This window comes from Lactuca sativa, chromosome 3 (genome assembly GCF_002870075.4).
Source record: "Lactuca sativa cultivar Salinas chromosome 3, Lsat_Salinas_v11, whole genome shotgun sequence".
Taxonomy (NCBI): domain Eukaryota; kingdom Viridiplantae; phylum Streptophyta; class Magnoliopsida; order Asterales; family Asteraceae; genus Lactuca; species Lactuca sativa.
In genome coordinates this window covers 56,867,157-56,887,471 of record NC_056625.2, presented here as the reverse complement: position 1 = coordinate 56,887,471, position 20,315 = coordinate 56,867,157, and positions in this window count along the sequence as shown.

Sequence of the window (20,315 nt, the reverse complement as noted above, 5' to 3'; positions counted from 1 at the left end):
TTATATAAACGACTAAACACCCCTTCATAATACCGTTTTAAATAGATTTAACGATGTTTGTACTAAACTAATGTCGAAAGTACTCAACATTAGTCTTATAATAACTGCATCGTCGATACCTTTCTAATGATATATACATTTGTATATATATGTGTACGTATATATGATTTATACTTTATTTTAATACGTAAATATCCTATTATAATTTGTAACTCGTTCATACAAAATCCATTTTTAATGTTCTTTATATCCACACGTTGGTATTTATGAGTACTACAACTTTCATTTAGATTCCGTCAGCTAATTCTCATTCTATCTCAGATTTACAAAACTGTATCGAATTTATCGCGCTCGAAGAGTAAGGACCAAGTTTCGTCCATATCTTTAACATACGATCTCTACTATCGACATTCTTTATATCCACGTGTAGGTAAAAACAAGATCTATAACTTTCATTTAGACTCTGTCGGCTAATTCTCAACCGATCTTATATTTAATAGTAGGAGGAGATTATACTGTTAAATGTCCACGTAAAATTCATAACTTCTACATACTGACACCATTTTCGTTTGTATTTTTACCATTGAGTTCCTATTAAAGAAATATTCAACTCTCATTTAGGTCGCATAGGCCAAAAACCGCTCGAACTAAAATTCGAGTTTCGGGTCGTGCACTACTATGCCAAATCTTAGAAAATTTATAACTTCCTCATACGAAGTCAGATTTTGGCGTTCTTTTTTTGTATGTTCTTAGTTTAACGTATACTATAAATTTTGTTTAGATCACTAAGTCTAAAATGTCTTCTACCGTAAATTCACTATTTACGTCTCCCGGTGTTGTGCCGATTTTGCCTTAAAACTTCGACGGGCCATAACTTCTTCGTTATAACTTGGATTCCGGTGTTCTTTATATGTACGGAACCCTAGTAACATATACTACAACTTGGATAAGATAATCCTTCTATATAATATTCCATCAAAAACTCATTTTTGATGCTCATTGTCTCTAAATTAACTAGCCCGGATCTGCGGGCGTTACAGTTAGCCCTAGACATTTTTATGATATATGTTCCGGATTGTGATCCGATACCGGGCAAGGCCCGAGGTATGTTAGTATGCTAGAGGTCTTTGTGATTCTTACATGTGTCGGTAGTATGTTTCCGAACCAGGGTCTGATGTCGGGGTAAGCCCGAGGAATGTTATATGTTGTATAGTAGAGTATACTTGTTGTCTTCGTGATACATGTATGTGCCTGGTAAGGAGGTGAGTGTGGGAGAGGTCCCGTATCTCACAACTAGTCGAGTGTGGATGGGGTTCCACGACTCATCGGTAGCAGAACAGGGGTGAGGCCCAAGATAGGCGAGGCCTTAGAACAGGAGTACAGTAGAGTATGTTTTTTTTATGTGCTAGTATGTTATATGTTTGTATGTATATAGCGGGCAAGGCCCAGAGACAGGTGGGGCCTATAAGAGACAGATATGTATACCGAGCGAGGCTCGATGCCAGGCGAGGCCTGATGCCGGAGCGAGTCTGATATCGGGCAATTCCCGATGTAGCGGGCGGGGGGCCAATATGTGGTTGTATGTCTGGTATGTGGTAGTATGGGGAGCTCACTAAGCTTCGTGCTTACGGTTTTTAGTTTTGGTTTCAAGTACTTCCAGTAGCGGAGGGAAGAGCTCGTGATGACTGCATCGCACACACCATGATGTTTTAGCATGGGATGTTTTACTGATATATGATATGTTTAGACATGATACTCTGATTAAATATGTTTTGAACGAATGGATTGACACTTATGGTTTTTATTATAGTTTAAAATGAAATTTTTGGACATCATTTTTGGGTTGTTACAATTCATAGATGACATCATATTCTATGTGAAGACCACAGAGCAACATGAGGAACATTTGCATGAGATTCTTGGGGTTTTACGCCAACATGTAACACCTGTGTTTCTGGGCTTGTCATTAATATTGATATAATAGTCTAGGTTAACCTTTGTAACCCTTTTTGAAATAATAGAAGTGTATTATTTGAGTATTATGTTTTTTGTGCTTAATTGCTTAATTATGTGATTTGATTAATTAAGAATAAAAATAAGCGTCAAAACTTAAGTGTAAAATAAACTCGATATCTTTACATAAAGTTGTAATGGCCGAAACGAGGTTTTCGAATATATATATAGAATGCCCAAATCCGACTTCGTATGAGGAAGTTATGATTTTATGAAGTTTCGACTTAGCGGTATGCAGCCCGAATATTCGATTTGAGATCGAGCGGTTTTTAGCCGAAACAATCTAAACGAGAATCGAAGATCTCGTTAGTGGTAGAGAAGCGATAAAATGATAGGCGAGAACGGACGTCGGACGAAGAAGTTAGGAATTTATAACGAAGTTTTTCTGTCCCGACCTTCTAAAAAAATAATAAAAATAAATTCAAAATTAGCCGACGGAGTCTAAAAGAAAGTTGTAGAGCGTAGTCTCACCTACGCGTGGATATAAAGAACGTCAAAAACGGAGTTCGTATGAAGAAGATATGAATTTTTGAAGTTTATTAAATAATTAAAATATACAAATTTAATCTTTAATTCGGATGTATATCCGAAGGAGTCACCGATCTGATCCGAAGTACGCCCAGCGTACCTCGATGCATGCACCGCCTCCGACTCGAGTGCTCCGATGACGCATGCAGTGACGATCCGAGGAGTACGCCCCGGGTAAGGGCATTACGCCCAGCGTACATGCGAGGCTCAGCCTCTATAAAAGGCATGCGAGGGCAGCCAAGAGTTTTGCTCTTTTTCTCTTCTCTCTCTCCTGTTTTGCATCGTTTTGCGTGCCATTTATACCCCGAAGCCCCTGTAATATTCCCGAGCCCCAAAGAAAGTTTTGAAGCCCCGAAGATCTCGAGAAGTGCGATTCCCGAGCTGAAGCTCTGCCCGCGAGGAGCCCGGTTTTTGTGAATAGATCTTCCAGATCTACCGAAAAATACTACTTCTAAAAGTCGTAGTGTTGTGCGATCATCTTCTGATCAAGTAAGTGTGTAGTTACTTTATTCTAACGCATAATTATGAAGTATTTTATACGAAATACGTGTTATGTGTATAATTTTGTTGTTATGTGTGTGGATGTATATTCACTCTCTTCTATCTCATAGATCTGATTTATTTTCTATAAAATACATGTTATGTGGGTGTTCCTCATCTGTTATGTGGAATATGTATTGAATGAAAATGCTATACAGGTTTAAGCTATGTATAAAAATATATATTTTTATCTACTAATATGTTGGGTAGAACATGGGTAGATAGTTGATGTGTGATAAACAGATGAGAGGCCTCGATGTTGTTGTTGTTGATCTAGTTATTCAGCGGAGTATGAATAACGACCACGGACTCTTGCTAGACAGTCCAGTGGAACGCTAGTAGGTTCATAACCTGTAGGTGTTGTGAACGATGTGTTCACCGGTGTACTCTATCCCCCTCATGGTTGCCTTTAGGATATCTATTTTTAAGGAAACCCCTTAGCAGTAATGTCCTTCCCGATGAAAATCCTAGATTAGGTCCCTTGAGATAGATGTTGTTTTAGGGATGTAAAGTGAGGATAACGGGAATGGGTAATCAGGTTGTTGTTGGTTGGTGAAATTAAATATAATTATTTATTGTGGGTTGAAAACCCTATATGCTCACCAGGCTCCCAAGCCTGACCCACTCAGTTTTATTTGTATTACAGGAAGTGACGCAAGGGCATAAGATGGATGAATCATTGAGTTGTTTTGTTTACAAGTCTGTATATGTATATATTTGTTGAATGACATGTAATGTTATCGTTTATGCTTTATGGTCTGTATCGGAACATGACATCCCGAGTTTTGATTATATAATGAAAATGCATCTCTTGATGAAATGTTTGATAAATATTATTTTATCATATTTTGTTTTGGGAACAAATTCCGCAACTCTTTTAAATCAAAAGGATTTACTCTGAAATTATTTTAAAAAGCATAAATGAAATCGGTCTTTTCTGGCCGAGATTTTGGGGATGTCACACAACATCTCCAAGTGTGTGTTATGGTTGCGTGAGGTTTAGTTTTTGGGTCACCTCATCAATCAGAATGGTATCTTGGTTGACCCTGCCAAGATAGAAGCAAGTATGTGATGGGAGGTTCTGAAGTCCCCATTTAAGATTCAGAGTTTCCTCGATTTGGGGGGATATTATCGAAGGTTCTTTCTAGACTTCTATAAGATTGCAGTTCGTCTCACTAAGTTGATGAGAAAGGATGTTGTGTTTAGATGGGGGCCTAAAAAGCAGGCATCATTTGAAACTCTTCAGCAGAGACTTTGTGAGGCACCGATACTTGGCCTCCCTGCGGGAGCTGATAATTTTGTGGTCTAGTGCTGTTCATTCATTTCAGGATTTGGTGTTATGTTGATGCAGAGAGGGCATGTTATTACATACGCTACAAGGCAACTGAAGCCTCTTGAGGCGAAGTATCCCACCCATGATATGTAGTTGGGGCCACTGGTTTTCGCCCTCAAGATTTGGCGAAACTAACTTTATAGGGTTCTATGTACTATCTACACTGACCATAAGAGTATGCGGTATCTTTTATTAATCTGCCTAATATGAACATGAGACAGAGGAGGTGGCTCAATGTAGTAAAGGATTATGACTGCGAGATTTTGTATCACCCGGGAAAAGCCAATTTGGTGGCTAACGCTTTGAGTTGGAGGGTAGTCAGTGCCCGGATTCAGGATGTATGTTTGAGGATAACTGTGATAACACTAGTCTTGGAGATGATTAAAGATGCACAATGAGAGGCCATCAAGGAGGAGAATCGGAAGAGAGAGGAGGTGGTCGGTTAGGTTTCAATTTTTGATTTCAACAATAGGTGGTTATTGACTCTTCATGGACTAGTTTGGGTACTATATGCTAATGGGCCTCGATGGGTGTATATGGATAAGGCCCACAATTCGAGATTCTCCATTCATCTGGGGGCTATAAAGATGTATCTTTACCTGAAACATAGCTATTGTTGGCCATGTATGAAGAGAGATGTATCATGGTTCGTGGAGTAGTGCTTGACCTTACGGAAGGTCAAGGATGAACATCAATGTCCACACGCCAAGTGGTGGAAGGTCAAGGACGAACATCAGTGCCATCAAGGCAAGTTGCAGCCCTTGGAGGTCCCATTATAGAAGTGGGAGCAGATTATGATGGATTTCATTACAGATTTTCTGAAAACTGCGAAGGATTTTGATGCTATCTAGGTGATAGTTGATCGTTTGAAGAAGAGTGCTAACTTTCTAGCTATTTGTGAGAGCTCTTCTACCGAGAAATTAGTTGAGATTTATGTCCAAGAGGTAGTGGTTCGTCATGAAGTACCGAATTCTATTGTATCAGACCGGGATGTTGGTTTTACTTCCAAATTTTGGAAGAGGTTGAACGAGGAGTTGGGGACCCGATTACATTTCGGTACTGTCTATCATCCGGAGACAGACGGGCAGAGCGATTGAACTATTCAGACTCTGGAGGATATGCCACGGGTCTATATCATTGATTTTGGTGGGAGCTGGGACTCCTACCTTCCTTTGGTTGGGTTTTCTTACAAGAATAGCCATCACGCCAGCATTAACATGCCTCCCTTCGAGCTTCTATATAGGAGGAAGTATCATACTTCTATATGTTGGATAAAGGTTGGCTAGAGGGTCATGGGGAGCACTGAGATAGTGATTAATACGACAAAGCTCATCCAATAGGTTAGACAGAGGTTGCTGATGGCCCAGTACCGTCAGAAAAGTTACGCATATCAACAATGCTCTAAGTTGGACTTTTAGGTTTGAGATTTGGTGCTCCTGAAGATATCACATTGGAAAGTTTTTATATGATTTAGGAATCGGGGCAAGCTGGGACCTAATGTTATTGACCCTTTCAGGGTGATATCCTGAGTGGGCAAGGTGGCATACCAGTTAGAGTTGTCTAAGGAGTTGAGTCAGATTCATGACACCTTCTATCTTTCCCAGTTGAGGATGTTTGTAATCGATGAGACATATGCAATCCCTTTAGAGGATATTCAGGTTGATGGTTGCCTAAATTACATCGAGAGATAGGAAGGTGAATTCCTTGAGGAAAAAGGTAGTAAACCTGGTCAACGTTCAATGGAAACATCGAAAAGGCTCTGAGTGGATTTGGGAATTCGAGGCTGAGATGCGTGAGCATTACCCTGATCTGTTCGTAGAGGCTAACTTCGAAGGCGAAGTCTGATTCTAGTGGGGGAGAATCGTAACAATTGTTTCCAGGTAAATTCCATTCCAACCCTTTGTATTTAATTTTTGTGCATTTAAGGCCCTTGCGCTAGGCATACAATGTTGTATATTGGGCATAAGTCAGTAGGTGGTGACGCATTAATGTTGGATTACGTTGGCGTAGATGTAAGTATACTGAGCATACTCGTGCAGCTCTTTAACCTTGAAATTTTAGGGTTATGACTCATATTTACGCATCATAATCCCATTGGACCTCCTTATGATGAGCCTCCATCACTCTAAACCCTAACATCAAAACTCTATCCCTTTTGAGTGAGATTTGAAGCTTGTGAGTGATTTTTAAGTATTCTTGGAAATGAAGGAAGATCATTCAAAAGGTGTTGTTGCATTTAAGCTTTTGGATCCAGAATCTACATCTCCTTGTTCATCTTTTCAAGGCATAAATTTCATAACTTGGAGCTTATTTTGTTAGATCTTTTTTTAGGCTTAGATTTAGGTTTATTTTGTCCTAAGACCTTGATCTCTGTGAGTATGGAATACTCCAGAGCATATGAGTTGTCCTTTTAGACGTTTTAGGGTGCTTACACTCATAAAAATGTTAGCTTGGTCCTTTCTTTTCTTTCATGCATGTGTTATGGAGATTTTGGTGATGCAAGAAGTTAGGGATTTAGGATTAAGATCTCTTTAGCCATGCAAAGGCATAAAGTCAGGGACTTTCTAGTTTCGGGCATCTTTTTAAAAATGGAGTTTTGGGATTAGCTGCGTACACCGAATGTAATCCTGGTTGCGCCTATCGTAGCCAGTTTTAAGCCCGATCCTTTCATGCCTTGTTCTCTACGCCCAACATTGTGTTGGGTATGTTGTGCGTATGGCCGCAAGTTGACTTTCGTTGACTTTATTACCATTGTGCCATAGGTGGATTTGTGAGGGATTTAAAGGGGCAAAAAGGTCTTTTGTCCTAAATGTGGATTAGACTTGTCTTGGGATTAGTGGAGCATGGAAAATTACCTTAATTATTAATTAGGGTTAATTGGTGTAATTATTAGGCGAAGTGTAGTGTCGGCAGTTCAGGTGTGAGTTTTATCAGTCATATGTGCAAAGTGAGTCTCCTCACTATTCCTATCTATGTGGTAGAATATATTTATATTTGTGATGACCTATTGGGTCTATATATGTGTTATCATTGTGATATGTGTTACAGTGTGTGTTGAGACTTCATGTAGTCTCCATGGTTGTTAATAACTCACTAAGCGTGTTGTTATCCACTAAGACTACGGGTAGTCTCCAGGGTTGCTGATAACTCATAGCTATTTTTTTGTGATGTGTTGTATGTGGTATTTTGGGGAAGTCATTATAATAGCTTCGTGCTTATAGTTGTTGATTAAATTGTGTTTCAGGTACTTCTGAGGACCGTGGGAAGGCAAAAGCTTGATTGTACACATTCGTCTGTAGTTTATGATTTCAGATAATTTGGGACACTCTAATATTTTGGATGATGATCTGTATTTGACATTGTGATTCTCTTGAGATGGTGTTTATGAAAAATATTTTTGTATGAAATTAAAAATGAAAATTTTGGATGTTATAGTGCATCTAACATGATGATGGCACATCTTGTGCTAGGAATGTCACACCTTCTCCAAGGGTGGCACATCTTCCTCCAAGATGGCACACCTCCTACCATGTTGGCACTCCTTCACAAATGGTGCTCATTCCTTTAATGGGGCGCATCTTTTTTCTTGATGGCGCACCCAAGATGACAAAGGGCGCACCTTAACATAAAGTGGCACATGTTGCTTCCTAATGGCGTACCTTTTCTCCAAAGTGGCACATCGGTGCTCATGATGGCGCATCATGATCATGAATACTTCATCCTTGCACCAAGGTGCTCCATACCTCTTGCAGGTGCTCCATACCCACTTTTAAAAGACCCGTTCCCTTGTTACTTGATTCCTTCCTTTTGCTAGATGATAAATTCTCTGCTCATATGATACGTTTCTTTTTCACATGCTTCATTGAGTTCCAAGTGTTCCATTGAACTCACATGCTCAATACAAATACTCCAAATGCTCAAGTTGTATTTAGTAGTTTGATTCAACTTCAAACAATGGCGGAACAAGGGTTCCAGGGATGGCATGTGCTACCCATTTAATTTTCGGACAAAAGGTAAAATTTTTAAAATTTTTTTCACTATAGTGTTAATTTTTCGGCGTGCTATTCCAAAAATCATGTGTGCTATACCTTGGACTTTGTCCTGGTTCCGCCACTGGCTACAAACACACTAACTTTGGAATCGCCTCTCCAAACCCTCGACTTACATTTATAAAATAACTATGAATTGTGTCATTCATTTTAAGGATTCTAGATATTTGAACAAGTTTCGGTTCTAAAATAACCATTAATTCTGACATTCAGTTGTAATTTTTTTTTTTCTTTTCTCCTTTTATGTTTATATAAATTAAAGTGGCATTGATAAAAAAGTATAATACAATAATTTAATTTATAATGATTAGATATCAAAATTGATATATATATATATATATATATATATATATATATATATATATATATATATATATATATATATATATATATATATATATATATGTTCAGGTTCATTTGAGACCATGCTAATTTTGTGAGACCGTGAGACCAAATCTAAAAATAATTTTAGAATGCAAAATAAAAGGAAAAATCCAATAAAATATTCTAATAAATATTACACTGTAAATATTGTAATGTGATTTTTAGAATGTTAGAATATTATAATAGATTTGTCAGATATATAGAATATTCAAATATTCTACTAGATTATGTAAAAAAAATTATTATTTTTTTTTTTCTTATTTTTGGTATATATATATTTTTTTTGGAAAATATAAATTCCGAAAAGAATATTTGGAAAAAAAATTCGAAAATTTTCCATTATTTTGCACTTTAAAAATGTTTTTTTATCTATTAAATGAGTGGCTAGGATTGCGTCTCACGGTCTCATAAAATATTACACTGTAATATATATATATATATATATATATATATATATATATATATATATATATATATATATATATATATATATATATATATATATATATATATATATATATATATATATATATATATATGATATAATATAATGACTTATATTATATAGTTTATCTACACAAGTCATATTATGTATGCAAACACAAGCATTAATTACGAATCTACACGCTGTACATTAGTCGTTATTGAAAGCATATGCTCAATATCGTCAATGACTAAAATAAGAGTATGAAAACAAAATTTGTGTTCACAAGGCCAAAATAATGGATGAGGTCATGCAAATAAAATAAAAGTTGACTTTAAAGTTTTGTTCTTGCAAATTATTGCTAGTGATGTAAAACTTTTATGAATTTCAATTAAATGTAAAAATTTTATGAATTTTAATTAAATATATATACTGTGAAACGGTGAAATAATTATTGTAAGTCATGTAAGGCTATACAGAATGTCGGTATCCCTTTACGAGTTATGTGTTCTTGGCACCGCCCCATATTATGTAAGTGTGAGCTTTAATGGTTGTGTCTAAGCTTGGTCAAAATCTCCCTCGTTCCTCTCCATCTCTATCTCACTCTTTTTCTTCTCTCTATCACTTTTTCTTCCCTAAACTCACTAGCAACTTACCATTGTAAGACCATTTCCTAAGATTTGTGAGTTGATATTTGGGCGATATGGCTACGTCCTACGCATGGTAAGTTGTAGATATACTCCACATAGCCTAAGTTATAGTTAAAAATATTAGCTAGGTGGTATGGTCACCAGTGACATCCACATCGTTGATTATGTGAGACAGTGTTCCCGTCTCCTGCCTCCAAATCGGGACAACGATATCCATTTGACGTGGTTTAGGCGGTAACGATTGAATAGGACAGTGCTTCCGCCGGTTCTAAGGCACCACATCAGCCCACACGTCGTCCATGTCGGATCAATGCTCTTAAGGGCGTGCTCGGCACAAAGCGTTTTAGAGCATTTTAGAGCTTCTACCTTTTAGCGTTAGACAAAACGCTCCGTTTAAAACAAAAAGTCTCATTTGACACTACAAACTTCTAGCGTTTAGTTTAATCAAAACGCTCCAAATCCAAATGCTACATCATATAGCGTTTAACAAAACGCTACAATCTACCTGCTATCTGCTACAAGCTACCCGCTACCAGCTAGTTTTGCCGAACAAGCCCTAAATATAAAAATTTGTAGTTAGTCACTTATCATGCTTGTTCTTTTATAATACAATATTTTATTTAGTACATTACTTAAGAACAATTGATTGTTGACTAGATATAAAATAAGTTTAAACCAAGCGATAATAATAAAATTTACAGATCAAATTTAAACTACTAATTAGTATGTGGCAACGATTACACGCAAGTATATAAAATTAAGAGTAAATCGTACAAGTAGTCCCAATGGTTTGTAATTTTTTTTTAAATCAAAAAATGTTTCAAATTGTAGAAATGATATATATTCGAGAGTTTTATTAGACCGGAGGGTGTGGGAGGGAAGCTTCTCTCATTTTTGGTGGGCTATACCCCTCTTTCCCTCACTTTCCTTTCCCTCCCCTAAAAACCAAGAAATAGGTGGGAAGCCCTTCCCTCACTTTTTTTTTAATATATTTCATATATATATTATACTCATTTTATAGGGAATTAAAAACCATAAATTTTGATATATTTTTTTATATTTTTATAATAGGTATATAATTTTATAAATATTAAAAAAAAACAAAAAACAAAACTAGCCAATAGCATTAGGAGAGAGAGTGCGGCACCCCCTCCCCCCACCTTTTTTCCTGCGGTTCTTTCCCTCACCCACAGAGTGGTGTTCAAAAGTGAGGGAAATTTCTCTCACCTCTTTTCCGCTCCAACTCCGTCCAACCTTACGGTTTGGTCCATAAAGTTAACATATGTTGGTTTACTCTTTAAATATGTTGAAATGACTGTTTTTACATTCCCGTCAATTCCCTAAATAGTAATTCGTTTAAGTATGATAAATGACATTATCTTTCTTGGAATTATCATACAATCCTAAATAATCTAATTTCATTTGCCCTTATGGTATACTCATAACTAGCATGCTCATGGTCTATATGGCCACCAACAAAAAATGTGAACACCACCCCATATTCTTAGTGGTGGTTAGGGGTGGAAAAATTTGTGGTCAAATGTGATGGGAAGAACCGACAACAACATCCAATAATTTTTTTTCTCTCTCCATGTCTCTCTATCTCTCTCTACCTCTCTCTACATTTTAATTAATTAAAATATATATATTTTTTTAATTTAAAAAAAATAAATAAATAAGAAGAATGTAGTGATGGGTATCCAATAGGTTTAGTGGTTGAATGTAGTGATGAGGTGACACCCACCACTATACTGATTAGTGGTAGAACGGATGGTCTTATAATATTATTCAATTTTACTGTGATTTTATTTATAGAAACACCATGAATATTAATTTTGTCTAATATGTTTTTGTAATGTTAAAAATGCATATAAAGTCATGTGTGCATATTTATTTGTCCGTCCGTGTACATATATCCAATAGCTATTTTATAATAGACAAAATTGCAATAATGTACGCTTGAAATTGTCATTTTGGTGTAAATAAGTTTAGACAATACTAAGGTCCAAAGTTTTTATATTAAATTTTTTTTTTTGTAAATGACATAAAGTGACGAATTTACCCTTGGTGATTTATTTTTTCTATCTTTTTTATTAATTCTATTATTCTTTTGATTAAAATAAATCAATAAGAAAAGAGAAAATGCAATACACCCATATTCCTTTTATCTATCAGGTGCATCACATATCACTGTCATCCCGTGTCACCGGCACAACCAACACCGCCGATCACCACCATCGACGTCGATTACTACCATTGTCGTCGGTCACCACCATCACCACCTCTAGTTTTTTGGGTCATAAGAACGTAAACAATTTTTTCCAGAGCAAACCTTAATTATTAAACATTCATTCTAAATAAACAGAAAAACAAGATCAAGGCAAACACTTTAGCTCGACTTTCCAAATCTGCAAACTTCAGCTCTCCCGGTGGTGATGATGCTGCTGTTTTCTGTAAATGATAGATCCAACAAAGGCTTTTCTATCAGACGGTGGGAGCAACCATTTCGCCAACCTTCATCTACCAAAAATCATTGCCCAAAACTTCATTCTTTCTCCGACCAAACCATTGTTCTTTGCAGATCTGGAGCACCACTTCCTACCTTCTCCGATTTTGTTTACCAGAAACCACCACGTACCTAGAACAACAAGTCGTCACTAGACGAAAAAAAATGACGGCCGTTTAGGGTTTTCTGAAGGCGACGGGTGAAGATGATGTTCTCCACTACCGGAGACGTCTCTCCGTCTTCTCTATTGCCTAGATCGATGGTGCCAAGGTTTGGGTTTTCAGATGAAGGTACGATGAATCTACAGGGAACGGTGGTGATTCCGACGTCCACAAGTTCACGATGACAATAAGGATCCGACAGTGGTCGAGAGATGTAACATAGATCGACAGCACGAGGGTTTCCAAGAGGTGGTGTCGTCGTTGGAGTCGATGGCAAGTATATGATGTAGTGATGGTCGATGGTGGTTGTGATGGAGGTGATGAAAGTGGAAGTCAGAAAGAGATTGGTGGCGTATGGTGGGTGATTTGGCAGTGGTGTATATGTGTTCTTGAGTGTTTGTAGAGAAGATAGAGAGGCGGGAAGGGGTGGGGTTGTATTTTATTTATTTGTGTTTTTAATTACTGTAAAAATAAGAAAACAAAAATTTAAAATTAAAAGGGCAAATCCATCATTTTAAATATTTTTATAAAGTTTTGGACCACTGATGCTAGTCCAAATAAATTGAAGTGACAATTTTCGACAAACCATAAAGACCATTCTTGCAATTTTGTCTTTATAATATCCAAACATGCACCATAAATAAACATATTTTATTTAATAAATTTCAAAATAATGATAAACTACAATTGTTTTAACCAATAAAAAAATAAACATAACATCTATTAAAAAAAACAAAAAAAAAAACATTACAAGAATAAAAAGAAGTATATAATTTTTTCCTAATAACAGTATTCATCATCGTTACCGTCGTAAATGTAATCCGCCAAGTTTTATCGAGGTTGCATGTTTTTATGTGGGTCCTGAGTATCAACGACAATGTACAAATATTATGTTGTTCTTAGTTGAAATTGAATGTGTTTGGGCTCTGTTGGGATATAGTGTATAATATTTCATCATTTATCTTCTACAACTATGTTACGCATTATGATACATGCATACAAAATATATCATAAAGTCTTTAAGTCCAATGGGTGTGCCTCATGTTCAACTATGTGTCACTTCGACTTTAGAACTCCAAAAGCACATTACACATCCTTACGTGCTCCTTCTTTGTCTTCTCTTGAATAATTTTTCTTTTGGTTCCAAAGGGTGTCGGGATGCCTTCACAAATATGGAATAAGCATGATATATTCCATCCGTAAGGTAATATCCAAACTTGTATTCCTTTTCATTCACTGTGAACGGAGCATCCGGTGCCTTTCCTAATAAAATATCATTGAATATTGACGGCAGATCAAGAACGTTGACGTCGTTATTGGAACCAGCAACCCCGAAAAATCATGCCAAATCCATAAATCTTTGGAAGCAACAACCTTTAATACCAATGAAGACGCTCCTTGATGACCACAAGGTAAAAATTTTCATTTGTAAATCAACCAAATAATGCATCCAATACTTCCAAAAGATAATCGGAGTATCAAAAGGTGTTTCAAAATAACATCAGAGTAATAACAAAATCATAGATGTTGAATCTCTAGTTGATGAGATGCAATCAAGTCGGGCCCTTCTTGTAACATCCATAAAAATCATGATAAATTTAAACTTTTTAAATACAACCCAAAACCATAAATTGTTTACAAAATAGTTTTTAAAATATTTCTGACATCCGAGTTTTCCAAAAATCATAGATCATCATAGAGGATATGTATGGTCACGCCTTCGCCTTCCCGCAGTCATCCAAAGTACCTGAAACATAACCCAAAACTATAAGTCAACACTTAGTGAGTTCCCCAAAGTACCAACACACAACCAAATAACATATACAATAACAACATTTACTGGGTCCACAGCTAAAAGATTGGATTACCCCTGAGCCCACAGCGTAAGTCTGGCATGCCCTCAGCCCACAACATATGTCTGGCTTGCTCCCTGACCAGATCAATCATCAGACTGAAATAACATCAAGCCCTTAATATGAGTCTGGCATACCATCCGATCCTCAGCTCGTATATGGAATGCTCATGACTCCTCAGTATGAGTCTGGCATACCCTACCCGACCCTCGACTCATATCTGGAATACTCCAGGGTTTGCTATCTATAGCACAAAGCAGTAAAACCTCAACCTAACCCAACATGTCGACATATAACAAATAATAATGCATGCAAAATCACAGGTAGTCCTACAGATCTACCAGACTAGCATATCAAGAACTAGTATAAACATGCATATTTATTCCATACTCAGCACATCAGGATACCAATACAATGGACTGGCCTCGGTGCCTTTGACCCGTAAGTACAGTGAGGAAAACTCACCTCGCAAATTGGACAAAAGCTGATGAGGTCCCGACTCTAAATCTCAACTCTCTAACCAACACATATTCCAACCAAATGACCAATCTCCATCAAAATCCCCAAATACCCTTAAGGTCAAACTTGGTCAAAGTCAAAGTCAACTGATCAAACCAACTAAATCAATTAAGTCAACCCAACCAAGTCAACTCAACCGAATTGATCGAGTGCGAGTACGCGGGGCATACTCTGAAGGTATGTTTGAGCATACTTCGTCCTTGTATGTTAACCACCATCGGGGTGGTTGACCTCGTACGCAGGGCATACTCCGAGTACGCATGGCGTACTCCTAGGAACTTCAAAACTCATTAAGTGGTTAATGGATTAAACACTTACGTCTATATTTCAGATCCATGACTAAAATACACTCAAGAGTCATAAAGTTTTATGACTTTGCATACCCAGAAGTGCTTAACTTAACTTCTTTATCCAGTAAGACATTCTACAAGATGCATTTAGCAATACATACCATTTGGAACCTATTTTTATGAATTAAGACCCCTCTTAGGGTCTGAAAGGATAGCTTAATGGTCAAGAACATGCCATGTTCAAGATCCAAAAATTTAGGACCAAAAAGCTTCATAAAGGCATCTAAATCTATATCTAAATGCTAGGGGGATAAAGTTGCAAGCTTTATACCTTAGGAAGGTTGCAAATGCTGTAGAAATCCCAGATCCAAGTGCTTCACTCCTTCAAGATGAGGTTTCTTCCTTCCTTCTTCTTCTAAGTCACCAAAATACACACTCTAAGCTTGGACATGACTTCTCAAGGTGAAACTAGGGTTGCAAAAATGTATAAGAGGGATAAAGGCAGATGAGTTGAAGGAAATGAGGCCATAAGAGTGTTTAAATACGAGCTAAACCCTAAAAATTAGGGGTTCCATAATGGAAAGTACGCCCTACATACACTGATTACGTAGTCGGGCACGTCCTAGTATGCTCATCGTACACACGTACGCATGGCATACTCCCCAAGGCTAAATTTACGAAACTGCCACTATGGCCCTTTTGCATAAAATCTTGAACTTAGGGACCAAAATGAAACATAAATAAATCATAGGGTTAATATTAGAAGTACCTCTCCATCGGGATATTACACTTCCCTTTCGAACCAAAAGTACCTGAAACATTTAAAGATAAATCCCTAAGCACAAAGCTTAATGAGTTCCCTAAAAAACAACATAAAATACATAACCCTAATTATGCAACACGGCCTGTATCAACCATCAACCCTATTTCATCCCAAGTGAAGTGCTATGGGCCAAATCATACACTTACAATCACTCCTGCAACGGCCTATTTCAGCCAACATGCCAATTTCATCCTAAGTGAATGCTACATGCAAAATTCGTAGTCTTACAACACCCCTATGATTTCCATGTCCTTCTTCATGGACTTTCATGCAACCGTAACAACAAGAGTCATAAAGAAAACAAGCACTAACGACACAAGGTATCCTATATAGTGTAACGCTCGCAAGATAAGGCTAGACGATTAAAGAATAATAGGATAAATATTCATGATGACGATAAACAAATATTTTTGATAAAAGATTATTTTAGGATAAACAATCAAAACGAAAGTCGTAGGAATCGTAAAACCAAGAGCGTGCATATAAGGAATGCCCAAATCTGACTTCATATAAGGAAGTTATGATTTTTAGAGGTTTCAGCACCGCAGTATACGACACCGAAACCGAAATTAAGAACGGTCTATTGTTAGTTAGAACAATCTAAACGAGAGTTGAAGATCTCATCAACACCTATATGTTGATATAAAGACAATCGAGAACGAATATAGTATAAGAGAGTTATGATTTTTATACGGACTTAAACAGTCCAAGCATATAAAAATATAAATTTAAAAATAAAGTGAGAAATACACAACAGATTGTAAATTGAGAGTTGTTGATCTCGGTGATAACTATGTGTGGATATAAAGAAAGTCAATAATGGAGTTTGTATAAAGAAGATACGATTTTTTAAAGTTTTAAATTTTGAGCTCAAGTGAGCACGCGCGGCGCACACTGACAAGGGGGCGTGAACCAATAGTCCCTCATTCTCCCTCACAATCATCTAGCTATTATCTCTGAAGAACTTTCTTATTTGATCCGATTTTCCCCTAGATTTTAGAAATTTTTAACGAAGCCTTGAATCGTCGAAGAGAAAGAAGCGTTCGGGTCAAACAACTGTTTGTGAACTATCTGAGCTTTTGTCATAAATCTCTGTAAGTTAAACTACACTTATCTTAAATCAAGTGTAACATATATTTATATTCATAGTTGTTATTATGAATTTATAAATAAGATTTATCAGTAATTCCAAGTAATTATACTGATTGATCTACTTAAGAGGATGATATCTAGGTTGAATTTAGTGAGGTGTTTATAGGGAGATTTCCCAATAGTAGACTTTGTATACCAAACGGACCTTTCATCCGATATGATCCTACATGGTTGTTCCTTACTTAATAGATCTTGATGTAGACATTGGGATTAGTGGGTAATCTAGACTATCATTAGTCACTAGGAATATAAGACTAAGACTTAGTAATAATTAAACCTAGGTAAAGCTAAAGTGCTAAGCTAAATTTTTGCCTAAATTCTGAGGTATCTACGTTTAACAGGTGAGTGCATAGTCACTTTCATCTTACACATAGATATGAAGTATTTAGATAATTAAATGCGATATATGATTATGTTCAAAAATGTTATGTGTTAGATGAAATAATATAAGATGATTTTTATATGACTTACTATATATGTATTTTCCTACCTATAATATATTAGGTAGTGATGGGTAATGATGGATGGATAGAATAATAAGAGAGACGGATGATGGGAGATGAAAACAATCATAATAGCCCTTAACTTACTAGTACTATTGTACTAAGCGATGTTGTTATCTAAACAACTATAGATGATGAGCACCGGACTATTGATGGTAGCCCTGTAGAATACATACAATATTGTCAGCAATGATGATTTTGATGATCCCTAGGATAGATCCTTATGAATGAATATAAAAAGAAAACCTATTTATATGTATTGCGGAGAAATCCCTGAAACAGTACTGTTAGTAATGATGATCCTTATGATAGATCCTTAAGAAAAAAAATAGAAGAAAATAGGAATTGGAAATCGGGCTAACTGTTTGATAATTAAACATATTAACTAGATTATTGAAGATTTAAACTCTATGTACTCACCAGGTTTCCCAACATGTCCCAATTAGTTTCTTTGTATCATAACTTTCGGCACGAAGGTATTTAATGTTTGGATCTGATGAGAGATTAAAGGAAATGTTAGCCATTAGATATTTTAAGGCTAGTTATGATTACATTTATATTTTTGCTTCTTGTATCAGTTATAATACCCTAAGTTTTAATAATCAATGAAATACATTTCTTCGGAAATATTTTTTACGGGAAAAATTATGTTATATAAAGAATACTCTGTTTTCATAATAAGCATAAATAAAAGGTCATTTTTGGCCGAGAAAAATAGGGATGTCATAGTTGGTATCAAAGCATTAGTTTAAACGAAGTAGGAATATTTGAGGATTTCTAGACTTATACTTAGAATTCTAAGCAATGATATCATGAGATGTGTGCCTAATTTATTTTTAGTAGTATCCCTGAATTGATAGCACTAGCTTACTTTAGCATAAGATTTTAATTTGTGGTTACGTGCTAAATGATTTATATTATAGCATACGTTAGGTTGCCAAACTGTTATTACTTAAATGAACGGTCTATTGCCGACCATAACTTGGATAAAGACATTTTATGTGTTCAAGCTTCTAAATGTGTAATTATGGGATTAGAACTGGCATATAAGTTTTCGAAGTGATAAGGAGGATTATGCATCTAAACATAATTAAAAGTATTCTCTACGTAATATACCCATGATTCCGGTACCCTGAACGATTGTTCTGGTGACATAACATCATAGTAAGAACACGAAGTGCATTAGAAACAGTAATGGAAATCGACAGCCTAAGCCTAAGCAAGTGATGGGACATGCATCGGTCGTCACACCTGTACCAGAACCTATCACAATGATAGGAGTATGGATAATGATGCAAGCCATGTTAAACCAACAAATAGAGGAAACAAGACAACTACTTTAGGAGAGTAAGGATAAACTTATTGCAACAGTTGTGCAATCTAATTTGAACAAGGAATAGTCAGAAAGAAGGAAACTATAGTAGAGCGGTTAGACATGCGGAACCACGAAGGAGTGGAGAGGACAATACCGAAAGGAGAGGTTAATAGAGATAGTGTAACGCCCGTAAATACGGTATAGACATTTAAAAAACAATAAGTAATAATTATTATAATTAAGAATCCTCAAAAAGGATAATCATTAGTCATGCACGTCGTATACTATATATACTATAAGCTTTTGTTAGTAAATTTATCAATAAGCGGTAAACGACATCTTGATAGAAGGTCATTTAGGATAAATAATCTTAGCCAAGTTAATATGTGCCCAAGATTTCGTACATATAAAGAACTCTAAAATCCGGCATCGTATGATAAGTCATGGTTCTTTGAAGTTTCACAATTAAACCAATACGACTGTGCGCATCATGAAAAGTGAATTTTGGATAGGTTGCTTATTATCCTAAATAATATAAACGAAATTCGTAGGAATCGTAAAACTAAGAGCACGCATATAGAGAACGTCCAGATCTGACTTCATATGAGGAAGTTAAGATTTTTTTTAAAGTTTACACGCAGTTGTGCAGATACTGAAATTGAAATTCAATTCGATTAATTGTTAGCTGAAACAATCTAAGCGAGTGTCAAAGATCTCGTTAATAGGAGTCCGTCGATATAAAGGCAGTCGAGAATGGATGTCGTATGCAAGAGTTATGATTTTTATACAGACTTTAATTGTCTAAACCTTTTAAATTATAGCTTTAAAAATAAAATGAAAATTAGCCGATAAAGTCTAAATGAAAGTTTTAGATCTCGTCGATAGCTATGCATGGATATAAAGAATATCAAAAACAAAGTTCATATGAAGAAGATACAAATTATTGAAGTTTCCCGAATGTGCCACAAGCAAAAAGGCATGACGCGTACACGTTTTGGAAGCATGAGATGCACGCCATTCTGCACCTAACACATGGCAGCGAGCTAGAAGAGAAACGTCATGAGATTATGTGGCGTGCAAAAGTGAGGTGCTCGGCACACACATGGATTTTTCCTATATAATGCCCTTGAATTCGGCCCTCATTCTCACTCAAATCACTCCAATTTCTCTAGAGGATTTCTATCCCTCTTGGTCCCATTTTTTGGGTTTATCAAGTTACTTTAGCGTAGATCTAAAGAGTCTAGGAGCCCGAAGAAAAGAAGCATTCAAGTC